At 42.4% G+C, this 13,739-nt stretch overlaps 1 protein-coding gene across 2 annotated transcripts in view; it reads left to right on the forward strand.

The window, feature by feature from the left end:
* The window catches only part of SNAPC1 (small nuclear RNA activating complex polypeptide 1), a 153,218-nt gene that overhangs the window by 50,395 nt on the left and 89,084 nt on the right, over nucleotides 1-13,739 (forward strand). The window lies entirely within an intron of this gene.

Consider the following 13,739-nt stretch of genomic DNA (forward strand, 5'->3'; position numbering starts at 1 on the left):
AGAAGCCAAGGGAACAGAATTTCAAGGAAGAAGTGATGAATAGTGTCAGCATATGCAACAGTGTAAGACAATCAAGACTGAAAGTTATCCCTTGAATTTGGCAATTAGGAGAATAAGGAAGTCACTGTCTTTCTTGAGGGCAAATTTTAGAAGAGGACTTTAAACCAAAACAAAAAACCAAACGTGCTGCTGTTGAAGCAACCCTATAGAACAGAGTAGAGCTGCCCCATAGTGTTTACAAGGAGCGGCTGGTGGATTTGAACTGCGGACCTTTTGGTTAGCAGCTGAGCTCTTAACCACAGGGCTCTTTTAGTAAGAGTAATGGTGGCAAAACCTTTTTATAGCAAGTTGAGAATTAAACTGGAAGTGAGGCACTGTGGATGAGAGAAGTTTGCCTAAGAGAGGAGAGAAACTGGTTCAGAGAGGGAGGTGCATAAGGTAAAGAGGTCAAGTTGTTTAATTGTTTAGAAAATATAACTAAGAAGAATGATATAAGAAATGAGTTATTAACACCATAAATTTTATTCTAGCTTAGAAATATATTAATATTGCAGATCAGTGTCTTAAAATGTATTTACATTTATCCTTACAGTGACCCCAAGACTATCCTATGTGTCAAATGGAAAAAAAAAAAATTCAGATATTCAGAGGTAAAGTGGATGTTTTATTTCCTGACAGCCATGAAGCCCCTCCTTATCCAAGAGTTACTCCTGAAGTAAAATACAGCTTTAAAAAAGTATATTATTTTAGCTAAAACATGCAAGTATTTTGACAAAGGGTTAAAGTTACTTCACCTGGAGAAAAGAATGCAACCAGGTGGCCCCATATTGTCTTCAGGCTTTTTATTACTGTATTAGGAATTATAGAGAATTATGACTAGTTCTCTATCTTCATGAAAGATAAAAGAAATGGACTTTACTTTTTAAATGAATGTCTTAATTAGATATATGTTTTTTTTTTTTTTTTTTCTATGAGTCAGGATTGATGGCAACAGGTTTGTTTTGTTTTCTTAAAGAGCCATTTGTAGCCCTGGTGGTGCAGTGGTTAAGAGCTTGGCTGCTAACCAAAAGGTCAGCAGTTCAAATCCACCAGCCGCTCCTTGGAAAGCCTTTGAGGCAGTTCCACTCTGCCTGTAGGGAGTTGGAATCGACTCAACGGCAATGGGTTTTTTGTTGTTAAGAGCCATTTATTGAAAAACTTTTTTAACACTGTATTTGTTTTCTAGTGACTCACTTCTCAGTATTCAGTTGCTTATCAACACCTTCACTCAGCCAGAAACAGAAACTCTAGTGAAATTCCAGGTCTTTAGGCAGTTTTATTGTAGTTCAGTGGTAGAATTCTCACCTTCCATATGTGAGATTCAGGTTGGATTTTCAGCCAATCCACCTCATGTGTGGCCACCACCTACCTGTCTGTGGCGGCTTGCGTGTTGCTGTGTAAACCCTATAGATCACAACAATCCAATCCACAATGGATCCTGGGGATGGTGCAGAACCAGGCAGCGTTTCCTTCTGTTGTGCTGGGGACCTACAGCAGCTAACAACAGGCAGTTGTATCACGCTCTAACCATCATCTACTGCTACCTGGGCCGGAAGTCTTCCGGATTGTATTAGAAACACCTGGGGCGCTTGTTTAATATGCAGATGCTAGGTGTTGTTCCTATAGACTATTCTTTTTGGAAATGAGGCGTTATACATTTCTAAGCTGTCCTTTTACTGCTAAAAGTAGTTTTTTTTGAATAATTAGGCTGCGCTTAGACACTGTTAATAACAACAAGAATGCTATATTTACACATACAGATTTTTTAAACAGCAGAGCCAGCATTTTGACCTATTTGCTTGGTCTAAAGACTCTGTCACTTTTCCCTGAGACGACTTCTTGTCATTATTTTATTCTCACTTAGGTATCTATATATCTACTGGTCTAGCTGTCCAGTCAGCTCTGACTCACGGCAACCTTATGTACAAAAGAGCAAAACATGGTCAGTCCTGCATCATCCTCAATGACTGCAAACACGTGTGAGTCCATCGTTGTGGCTATGGTGCCAATCAGTCTACCAAGGCTCTCCCTTGTCCTCACTGGCCCTCTACCAAACAATATGTCCTCCACGATTGATCCTTCCTGAGGACACATCCAAAGCATGCAAGTCGGACAGTGTTTTGTTGTGATCCAAAAGGTTTTCTTTGGTTAATTTTCAGACGTCAATCTCCAGGCCTTTCTTCCTAGTCTGTCTTAGTATAAATGCTCCACTGAAATCTGTCCATGATGGGTAACCCTGCTGGTATTTGAAATAGTGGTGACATAGCTTCTAGCATGATAGCAACATGCAAGCCACCACAGTATGACAAACGGACAGACAGGAGGTGGCATTTCACTTACCTCTTTTAAATTCCTGCCTGACAGATTTCTTAAGCATTTACCTTGTACTGCGTATGGGCCAGGTAAGTGCTGACCTCAGTGGGAGATAGACAACCATAAACATTATTTTTGGTTTTAAACATAGTTTTCTGGTTTTAGGTCATTGAGTTTCTCTAGTGACTGCTGAAACTTTAATCACCAAAATGCAGGGTCAGGACCCAGGCCCTGCCTTTCACTTTCCAGACCAGGCTTCCACCTGATGGGCCTTGCCCTACCTCTGCCCATGCCCCATGAGACTAGCAAGTGTTAAATCAGAACATGATTCCATTTGTTACCCATTTCCTTCTATATATTACCTGCTTTCCCCACTCCCACACTGCCAAGCATTGTTGATGAAAGCTTCCAAATGACTGCCTTGGCTCCTACGTTCCAAAAACCAAACCCGCTGCTGTCGAGTCCATTCGGACTCATAACAACCCTATACGGCAGAGTATAACTGCCCTATAGGTTTCCAAGACTGTAAATCTTTACAGAAGCAGACTGCCACGTCTTTCTCCCATGGAGTGGCCGGTAGGTTTGAACCGCCAACCTTTTGGTTAAGCAACCTACATTCCTGTGGTCTGATTCCAGGCAGACCCTCACTGCTGGGTGGAAGTCCTCCTATTTGTCCCTTTGATTCCCTCTCACCTGCCTAACAGAGGCTGCTTAAAACCTTTTCTACGTTATCCTAAATCCTCAGCCTCACTTCTGCTCCCTACCTTCTTGGCAAATAATCACACATCCTACATTATAGAGAACACTGGGACCACATACCATGCCTGAGTTCCCTCAGCTGCCCTATTCCAGTCACAAAACGCTTTTCAGTCATCACTCTCTTTTCCTCAATATTTCTGAGACTGACAATGACTCTTTCTCGCAAAGGTAGAGCCCTCTGCCTATGCTACAAGTGCCAGCCTCTCTTTTCTTCCAACACCTATTACTGCTTTTCTTTATATATTTTAGATCCTTCCTCTCCAGTGGCTCCTTCTTCTAAGTGTAGTGGAATTCTAACTTGATATCGACGGATGTGTTTTTTACTTCTGTTAAATGTACTTTCATTTACCATGTGGGTCTCCCTGACTCTACTTGGCATCTTTGGCCTTTGGTCCTGTAGAAAACCAAAGGAGCCAAAATCATGACTTTGAATTTCAAAAGCTAATGTTCAAGTACAAGACAGATTTGCAAGAATGCAAGATGTTTTAAGAATCAGTGTTTCAGCCTCTTAGAAGATTAAAAAAAACAAAAAGCAACCTATTGTCATCAAGTCGAATTTTGCTCATAGTGACCCTATAGGTCAGAGTAGAACTGCCCCATTTACAGAAGATTGTGGGTTCGAACTACCAATCTTTAGGAGATAGATTTCCTTGATCATAACACTCTTTAACATCCCCGATGCTACCCAATCATTTCCTCCAAACTTGGACACAACACCATGGAAAGAGGAAGGGTCAGAGAGGAGAGCAATGAGGTGAGGTTCTATTAGGGGTGTGAGAAGACAATGGCAGACATTGCCGGTGTACTTAACAGCCCTTCTTGACCCCTTCTTCCTTGCTGTCAGGACCCACTTCAGGCCATTGTTGTTGTTTGCTATGGAGTCGATCCCTGATCTACCCAATCATTTCTGCCAAACTTAAATGGCCCCCTTAACAAAAAGTGGGGAGAGAAAACCCTCAATTGCTTGGGAGAAACCTGAGTTGATGGAATTTACCCTGAACTAAAATTAAGCTTCTCAACAGTGGGTGGAATGGAGGACTTAGGTAAGAAAGTAAATTCAATGATAGAAAAACGAAGTGGGTTTTTATTTTTACATACTTGAATATGAAGACAGAAATTTCCTTCCTGCTGAACAATCCTCCATCTTAATCAAAAACCGTATTACTTCAGTCCTGCTCTTTCCCCTGAAGCTCTTCATGCCCTTCACTGTCAGACTTCTTGAGAGAAGTATTTACACTTAATCTCAAGAAAAAAAAAGGGGCCTTCACCTCTTTGAAATCTAGCCATTCTTTAACCCTTTGTCATCTGACATCTGGTCCAACACTAATGAACCTGCTGTCCAATAGCTCAGTCATCCAGAGAACGTGTTTTTTCTTTCTGACCTAAAAAAGTAGATTTGATGAATGAATAAAGTGCCATACGAATGTTCTACTGATCCTTCAAAGGAAATGAGTCCAAAGCCCAACTCACCATCTTCCCCCTCAAACTCGCTTCACCTCCTGGTTTGTGAACTTCTAATGGTGCGTAACTCCAGGGCCATCTGTAATTCTTTTCTTCTTTTCCTCACCCAGTCCATTTTGTCTTTTTGCTTTGTGCCTAACTCAGAGTGTTGTTGTAAAAGAGTAATGAGGCAGATCTCTGAGTTTCTTAACTAGAAGTGTGCTTCAGAATCCCCAGTGTTAAAACAAAAACAAAGAAACAATTCAAATAAAAATACAGATGTCCCTAGTTTCCACTCCAGAAGTACTAAGCTGGGTGTGGAGCAGGAGCAGAAAATCAATGCCTTTGTCATCTGAATTTCCTCATCTGTGCTGTGGGGCAGTGATCAGAGAGGACTCTTGTGTTGCTCTCTGGTTGTTTCCTGGGTCTGTCCAGCCAAACTGAAACTTCTGATCCTGCCTTGCTCCATTTCTTTTTAATGTCTAGCATGATTCTTCTGGCCGATTGGGTCGAATGTGCATCCGCATGCATCAAATGGATCTTCTCTGTAAGAATAGTCTGCCATGTGTTTTAGGGCATGTGTTTGAGCTCCTGCATCCTTTATATAAGCTATAGGGGGCTCATGTTATCACTGCCTCCTGACATACCAAGAATTCATCAGAAATTAGTTTCTGGCCATCAGGAAAATGTATACAACATTGACAGGCAGCCTCAGCTCAGAGCCTTCCTGAACAGGGGTGAATTAACCAGTAAACAAGGCATGCTGGGCCTTAATTGTGTTTACTCACTAATCAGTAGCACACGATTTCACGATGTGGTGAAAAACAAGTGAAATTGTGCACTGTAGATTTGTAAGTAAGCACAAGTAAGCTTGTGTGTACCTTGCTTATTGGGTAATCAGTCCCTGCTCCTGAATCATGAAACACAAAAAGTCCTGGCTTATTCATTCAGGCTGGTTGTCCTATCCAAGCGTCCACTTGTAGTCAGCCGGCAGGACTGTGGTTCAGACCACTGGTCTATCTGTCCCTCAGTTCGTCATCCAGTCAGCTGGCCATTCATTCATTAATTCACACAGGCATTCAGCCATATTGTCATCCATCAGCCACCCAACAGATATTTACTGGGAGCCTACTATGTGCTGGGCACTATTTTCAAAACAGATGGCAACGTGAGGAGCATAGAACCCCTGAAGCTTCCAGTGATGGTGTTCAGCGGGTTCCGCAGGTGTTCTCCTGCCCTGGACGATTAATGTCAGCCTGAGCGTTTCCTCCCTCCACCGACTCTCTTCCTACTTTGCTCTTTCCAGCTGGGGCTGAGCAATGACTCTTGGGTCCCAACCTGCAGGTAGAAAGCTTGAGGCAGGGTGAGGGCTGAGAATAAAAAAAAAAAAAAAAAAAGAGAATAGGAGAGGTAAAAAACAAAAATATCGCGGGGTATATATAGTGGCAACGGCAGCCTGGCGAGGCGACCCTAGCTATTCCGGAGCCTGTTTCGAAGTTGCCGTATTCATTGTCTTTTGGGGCGGGGTGGGGAGGGGTAGTCCAGCCCCCCGGGCGCCGCAGTTCTGCCCCCTCAGGGTCCGCTCCCTCTCCTGGCGCCGGCGGGGGCGGCCGGGCTGGAGGCAGCTGCGGGAGCTGGCTGCGCGGCGCGGCGGGGGCGCGCGGCGGGAGGGGCTGTGCGCGCCAGGCCTGGTGAGGAGCGCGCGCCCGGCCGGGCTCGGCACAGGGTACCCCAGCAGCTGGCGGCCGCCGGGCAGCCTCTCGCCAGACCATGGCAACCGACAGTAAGTGCGCTTCAGCGCGAGGCTCCAAGTGGGCAGGCCGCGGGGTTCAGGGTGGGATGTTCCCCGCTTTCAGACTCCTGTCTTTGTGCCAGGCTTGCAGGAGCATCGGCTGGGGTCCTCTGTTCCCCAGGCGGGAATCTTGTCCCTCTGCCTCTCACCTTTTGCTGCCTGGCAGGACGTGAGAGGCGCAGGTAGCTCTGGCAGCCTGGCCTGGGAGGGATGTGCGGAAGAGCGGACGGCGGGCACCGAGGTAGTGGGGCATCGTGAACACCGTAGGGCAGCTGGGCCTGCCATCGCAGCTCTTCGGGGCCAGTGCCACCAGGCCCCAGTTAGCCATTAGGGAGCCCTGCCACCAAGGCGCCCAGAGCCGTTTGCGCTGTGCGTTCAAGGTTCGCCTCGAGTTCTGGTTCGGGTATGCGCTCCTGCCTTCTGGGGATAGGGGTGGTGTTTGCACTGCTCCATTGCTCCACTGTCCAGTGACCCCAGCGGGGCCACGTTCCCACTGGGCAGCCGAGGGCTGGTCGGAGAAGACGTTTGGCTACCATGGACACTGAATGAGATGTAGCCTGTGGAAATGTCCTGTCAAAACTACTGAAGGGAGGTGTTGGAAGGTGCTGGGTTGGCCTGCTTCTGACATCTTGGCACCACTGCCCTTTGGCTCAATGTTTTTGGAAAGGTCTATGACAGCTCGTTCAGTTTGATGTATCTGGAGCGATATTAGTGGAGCTTCAAAGGGAGGTCAGAGTAAAACCAAGTCACCCCTGCTCCACCCTCTGCACATGCTAGGGGCTCATTAAATGTATGGGTGAATGAATGGATGGTGTACTGGTTAGAGAGGCCCTTTGTGGTGGTGGTGGTGTTAGGTGCTGTATAGTCGATTGATTTTCGATTCATAGGGACCCCATGTGACAGAGTAGAACTGTCCCATAGGGTTCTCTAGGCTTTTAATCCTTACAGGAGCAGACCACCAGGTCCTTCTTTAGTAGACTTTTTTTTTTTGAGAGCTGAGAAGGGACAAAGATGGGGGTCAAACTTTATGCAATAATTTATGGTTTTATCTTTTAAATGAGTTTTTATCCCCACCAAGAACACAGCTTTGGTGTGGTACAGAGAGCATGAGTTCTTGTAGACGGACAGATCTGCCTTTCATGACTCTGGCCTTCACTTGCAGTGGGACCAGGCCAGCTGTACTCAGATTCTTCATCTTTAACATCAGGACAGGGCTGTCAAATTTCTTGCACAGTGATGGGCCCACCTTTCGCTTTCAGTAAAGGGGGCTCCCCTCTCTTGCTCGCCATCATTTTCTATGTGTGCGAGCACCAGTATGTACCCCCTTTAAATAACAATAATAAAGCAGCACAATGGTAGATCAGTTATTAATAATAAAACTAGCTAATCTGGGCCAAACAAAAAAACAAAAACAATAAAACCAAACACATTGCTGTGGAGTTGTTTTTGACTCATGGCAACTCTACAGGACAGAGTAGAACTGCCCCATAGTGTTTCCAAGGAGCGGCTGGTGGATTCGAACTGCTAACATTTTGCTTAGCAGCTGAGCTTTTAACCACTCTTTTTTTCAACTCTACTCGTTTAGAAAGACTTCAGTCTGGTTCTTAATTTTTTTGTTGTTGTTCTAGGAAATGAAATTATAGATTTTTATTAACAAGGCCATGACAAAGGAAGCTATTTAGTCTTATTCTTATGTTTCTTAAGAAAAATAAAGGCTAAGGGCCTGGAAGTATCTACAGGCAGTTTGTACATCACACAAATGAAATGTGGCAATGTTCTATTATCTAGTTTCTTGTATTTTGGTCAAGACGATATGTTTGGTATCCTAGAAAAAAAATTGACAAAGTTTCTGTCCCAATTTGTTTAGATAAATGTTTCCTCTACTTCCTTACATGGTATATTCAACTGTGACTGAAGAATCAAACTTTATCCCATTAATTTTATCTGTTTATGGAAAAAATCATGATGCTATTTGTTCAGCATAGCTCTTGAGCTGCTTTTTAGGCACCATCTTAATTATGTTCATTCTTACCTGGCATGGGGCTGGAATATGGAATACTGAAAAGTTTCCAGAGTGCAAAGCATAATAATTTGTCTGTTCTTATTCAAAAGTAATTCATGTCCGTACTATGGAAATGAAGAGAAGGGAAATATTCTCAGCCAATGTCTTGAAAAATTCCTCCCAAAGCTTGACGAGGTCCACAACTTAAAGTCCCGCTAAAAAATCCAGTGGCCATTGAATCCGTTCTGACTCCTGGCGACCCCATGTGTGTCAGAGTAGAACTGTGCTCCACAGGGTTTTCAGTGGCTGATTTTCCAGTAGATTGCCAGGGTGTTCCTTCAAGGTACCTCTGGGTGGACTTGAACCTCTAACCTTTCTGTTAGCAGCCAAGTGCTTTAATCGTTTTTGCCACCCAGGAACTCTGATGACAATAGTAATAGCTAACATTTTGAGCATTTCTTATGTTCTAGTCCTGTACCAAGTGCTTGGCATATATCACTGATAGTTCCTACAGTAATAATATGAGGTACTTACCTGTTGCCGCTGAGTTGATCCTGACTCATAGTGACCCTATAGGATAGAGTAGAACTGCCCCATGGGGTTTTCAAGGCTGTAAATCTTTATGAAAGTGGACTGCCACATCCTTCTCCCATGGAGTGTGCTGCTGAGTTTAAATCACGAACCTTTAAGTTAGCAGCTGAGTGCTTAACCACTGTGCCACCAGAGCTCCTTTTAGTATGAGGTAGGCAGGTACTATTCTCACTCCATTCCCACACCCTGCTTTTGAGCGATTCTGAAACCACAGACCCCAGGGCTCCTCTCGTAGAGTTCCTCTTGGGTTAGCTGGGGCCCTGGCTCATGTTAGAATTACCCCAAGAGCTTATAAAAATACATTTGCATCAGTATTTTTTAAAAATATAGTAGGTCTCAGACATTAACGTGCATCAAAATCATGTGGAAGGACGTTAAAACAGATTGTTGGGTCCATCCCCAGAGCTTCTGATTCAGCAAGCCTGGGGCGGGACCCAAGTAACAAGTTCCCAGGCGATGCTGATGCTACTGGGCTAGGATACCCCTTTGAGAACCACTGTTTTTTGAAGTGTCCACATGTGATTCTAACACGTAGCCAGGGCTGAGAACCACTGAACTAAAGTCATGTACTACTGGCAAAAATGCTTTTGTGTTCTCTGCTGCTGACACTGTACCGGTATTAGCTTTTACCAGTATTAGCTTCGCACTACCTCATAGAGCCCTCACTCATAGTGGGCTCAGACTGTGCTCTCTGTCCCTCTCTACACCTGATAGGTGAGAGTCAGGTAGAAACTTGTGTGATGATCAGGTCTTCAGCAGGCCCATCATGCCATTGAGCAGCTAGTATGTGGCCTCATCAAGATACATCAAACCTGGGCTCAGGGTTGCCTTAGGGCTCTAGCTGGTAGCTTTTCCCATATTTCTCCCCCAAGAAATTTTCCCTTGAGCGAAAAGATTACTTCTAAAACCAGGCAAAATCTGAACACTGTATTCTAGTCATTTCTGGCAGGATTCCAGAAAGCCGTTGTTTATGGATGTGGTATGTAAAAGTACATAAAATATAGAGATGTTAAAAAAAAAGTAATCGACTGGCAACTTATAATCATCATAAAAAAAGAGTGTAGCAAATAGGAAAAAAAAAAAAAAAAAAAAAGCCCTGATATCCAAACAGCGTGCTGTCTATAACAGATTCCAGAGAAGAAATGGAAAACTTAAGAGCCTCTACTTCGTTTTTGGTGAGTTATCCTGAAATGGATAACTCTGCCTAAATTTCTCTTGGTCTGGTAAATATTTTTATTTGAATAACACAGGATTGTAAGATTTTTAAAAGGTTGAAAAAGTTGAGAGGAATTGTAATAGAAAAAAGACAAAAGGCTAGTAGAAAAAAAAACCAAAAACCTTGTTAGTATGGTTTGTTATATAAAGCGGTGGGACATAGACATTTGAACTATGTTTCATGATTTTCTCAGTAACCAGTGTTCTAGATAATTTTGTGTTTTTAATAGCAGCAAAATCTTTTTCTTCTTTCTTCCATTTCTGGAATTTGTTTTATTATGAATACTCCTCGTTACGGATCTTTATTTCTGAAATCACTTTAGTCTGTTTATAATAATAGTTTCTCAGGAGCAGCCTGCCATGCTGGAAATATCTTACTATATTATACCCTGGACATCTTGGACAGTTCTCATGGAGGTGGGCCTTTGGAGCTGTTGTTGGTGAGTACCTATAATCAAAAAGGAAACATCTGGTTCGCATCTGGCTGCTCCTGTGTCTTGAGTGGTTGATCTTGTGTCTTTTTTTGTCTGGTCCATTCATAAGCTGGGCTGTTACTACCTGACGGGCAACCCCTGCCAAATTGGCCATTTCTTTCTTTCTACTCACTGGTGTGCTTACTTTCCTGCAGTCCATCTCCTTTCTCTCCATCCTGCCTATCCCATCAGCAGGTTCTACTCCGTGCTCAGTTTGGAGGGAATAGGAGGGAAGAAAAGAGGGGAGGGAAAGAGCAAACACAGGCCCGCAGCAGATAAAGGTTAGGGACCTTTGCCAAAGAGTTATTTGAGATCATCGGGGTTTAGGATCCTTTTTAAAAGGAAACTACTTGAATTTGACTGGAAAGGGACTCAAATTCTTGAGTAAAATTATTTCCAATCAGAGCAATTATCCACAAATTTACAGATGATGTCAACTAAAAATATAGATGAACTACTTACATTAGAAAATTGTCACTTTTTAACCATCATAAAAACAATTGATTCAAGCTAGAATAGTCAGTATGCTGAACTATTATGTGAAAAATTTTAAGAGGAACAGAATGTTTACATTCTCAAAGAATTTTCCCACAGATTACTTATTAATTGCAAAGGGGAACATGGTAATTTGACACTGAAGAAACTACTGTCGCCAAATAAAGTTCACATCACTAGTAATGGGACGAACTGACATCCTGTCTCCTGATATGACACACTGAGAAAGACAGAATATCACTTATTTTACCCAAAATATATAACCTGTTTCTTATTGTTATGAATTGCCTTGTGTTCTCCAAAAAGATACATTGAAGTCTTAACCCCTGGTTTCTATGAATGTGACTTTATTTGGAAATGGGGTCTTTTAAGATGTTATCAATTAAGTTAACATGAGGTCAAATTGGAGTAGGGTAGGCCCTAATCCAATGTGAATGGTGCCCTTTAAAAGAGGAGGAGAGACACAGAAAGTCAGAGGCCATGTGAATGTGCAGCCACATGCCAAGAAACCTGGGTCTAAAAGTTGGGAGAGAACAAGAAAGGATCTTCCCTAGAGACTTGGGAGCATAGCCTGGCTGACATGTTGATTTGCACATCTAGCCTATAGAACTGTGAGACAATAAATTTCTGTCTTTCTAGCCACCAGTTTGTAGTATTTTTGTTACGGCAGCCCTAGGAAACTAATACTCCCGCCTTGAGGAAACAGGAGACAAACCCAAATTGAGAGACATTATACAGAAGCCAGTGTCATAAAAGATGGCTGAGTAACTGTTCCAGGCTGAAGGAGACTAAAGAGATCTGACAACTCAATGGAATGGATGATTTTGGATTGGAACCTAGATCAGGAGAAAAATGCTTCAAAGGATCATATTGCGATAATTGGTGAAATTTGAATATAGATTGTATATTAGATAATAGCATTGTCCAAAACATTGTATCAATGTTAAATATCCTAGGTTTGGTACTTGCACTGTGACTTGAAAGAGAATGCGTTTCTTCTTACAGAAAATGTGCAGAAGTATTTAGGGGTAAGGAGGCATGATGTCTGCAACTAAATCTCAAGTGGTTTATGGAAAAGCTGTGTGTATATATGTGTCATACAAGGAAGAGATAAAAAAAAAAAGTGACAAAATGATAACATTTGGTGAGCCTAGGAGTTCTTTGTACTATTCTTGCAGCTCTTGTGAATTCGAAAAAGCAAAAAAAATCTTATAAATGACAGCACAGGGATGCCAATCTATCCATTCCAGGCATTAAGGTGTCGTACTATGAAGCTTACTTTTTGAAAGAAATATGCTCCTAATTCTGGTTTGAGATGGTCATATTAATGAAACGTCTTATTATGGAAATTTCAAATGCACACGAAAGAAGAGAGAATAGCCTAATGAGCCCTAATGCACCCAGGTCACCCGGATTTAACAATTATCCGTATTTTTCCAATCTTTTTTCATCCATGTCCCACTCAGCCCCACTTTTGGATGGGTATTTTGAAAACAAATTCAAGACGTCCTGCCATTTGAAGCACTGCTGCTTTGGTGTGTATCTGTGCCCACGCCCTTCCCCATAATTCCCATGATGTTATCACACTTAAGCAAAGTAACAATTCTGTAACGTATGATAGCATTTAAACACTGTTAGTGTTAGAGAATAACACCCAGATTTCTCAGCAACACATTGGTTTGACAGGTATGGGTTGTGTACGTGTTTTAAGTTTGGAAAGCTGACTAAGCCTCGTAATTATAAACGGTGTAGAAGAAAAAGCCTGAGAAACTGCTTGTTCTTATTTTGTTTTCCAAACTCCACCTCCTGTTTTGAAACCAAGAATTAAATTCTAGAAGGAAACATAAAGATGGGTATGGAGACAATATACTGGACTGATTTATTCGTTTAATGCTATCCTGATGAAACTTTTTAAAATAATTTATTTTACTTTTTTTGTTGTTAAGGATATACACAGCAGAACACATACCAATTCCATTTCTACACGTACAATTCATTGACTTGATTACATTCTCAAGTTCTGCGACCGTTCTCATCTTCCTTTTCTGCATTTTTTTCTCTTCTGTTCACATTATCTCACTGCCCCCTAAGTTTCCTATCTAATTTTTTGAGTTGCTGCTGTCAATTTGATCCCATGTAGATAGTTCTTAAAAGCATACAATGCTCAAGGCAGATGATGAAACATTTTTGAAAGTGGGAATGACAAATGCTATTTCAGTAGAATTTCATGTTTTAATTTCAGCATGGCATCTTTGAATTGGTAAGCCCAGTGTGGCTTTTTCTTGACCAACTTGACTTCCTAAACGTGTGTAAAACTCGTTCTATATGTTTTTCAATAGAAATGGGCCAGATCTCTTGGGAGGAAGAAACCTCCTCCTGAGTATGGTAGATCTGGATGACGTTGCCCTTTTAGGTCACTAGGATAGCATTTAGTAATTTAGCATTATGGAATAATAAAAAGATGTCCCTTATGTTAACAGCAATTGTCTGTACAGTAAAGTGATGGTGAAGCTCGTTGACAGCTCTTTCCAGTAGATTAGGGAGGTCACTGAGGCACAGATTGCAAATAAAATTTTGCACATGTCGCTATCATCCTTCCATTAGGAATTTTGCACATCTG

This window comes from Loxodonta africana, chromosome 10 (genome assembly GCF_030014295.1).
Source record: "Loxodonta africana isolate mLoxAfr1 chromosome 10, mLoxAfr1.hap2, whole genome shotgun sequence".
Taxonomy (NCBI): domain Eukaryota; kingdom Metazoa; phylum Chordata; class Mammalia; order Proboscidea; family Elephantidae; genus Loxodonta; species Loxodonta africana.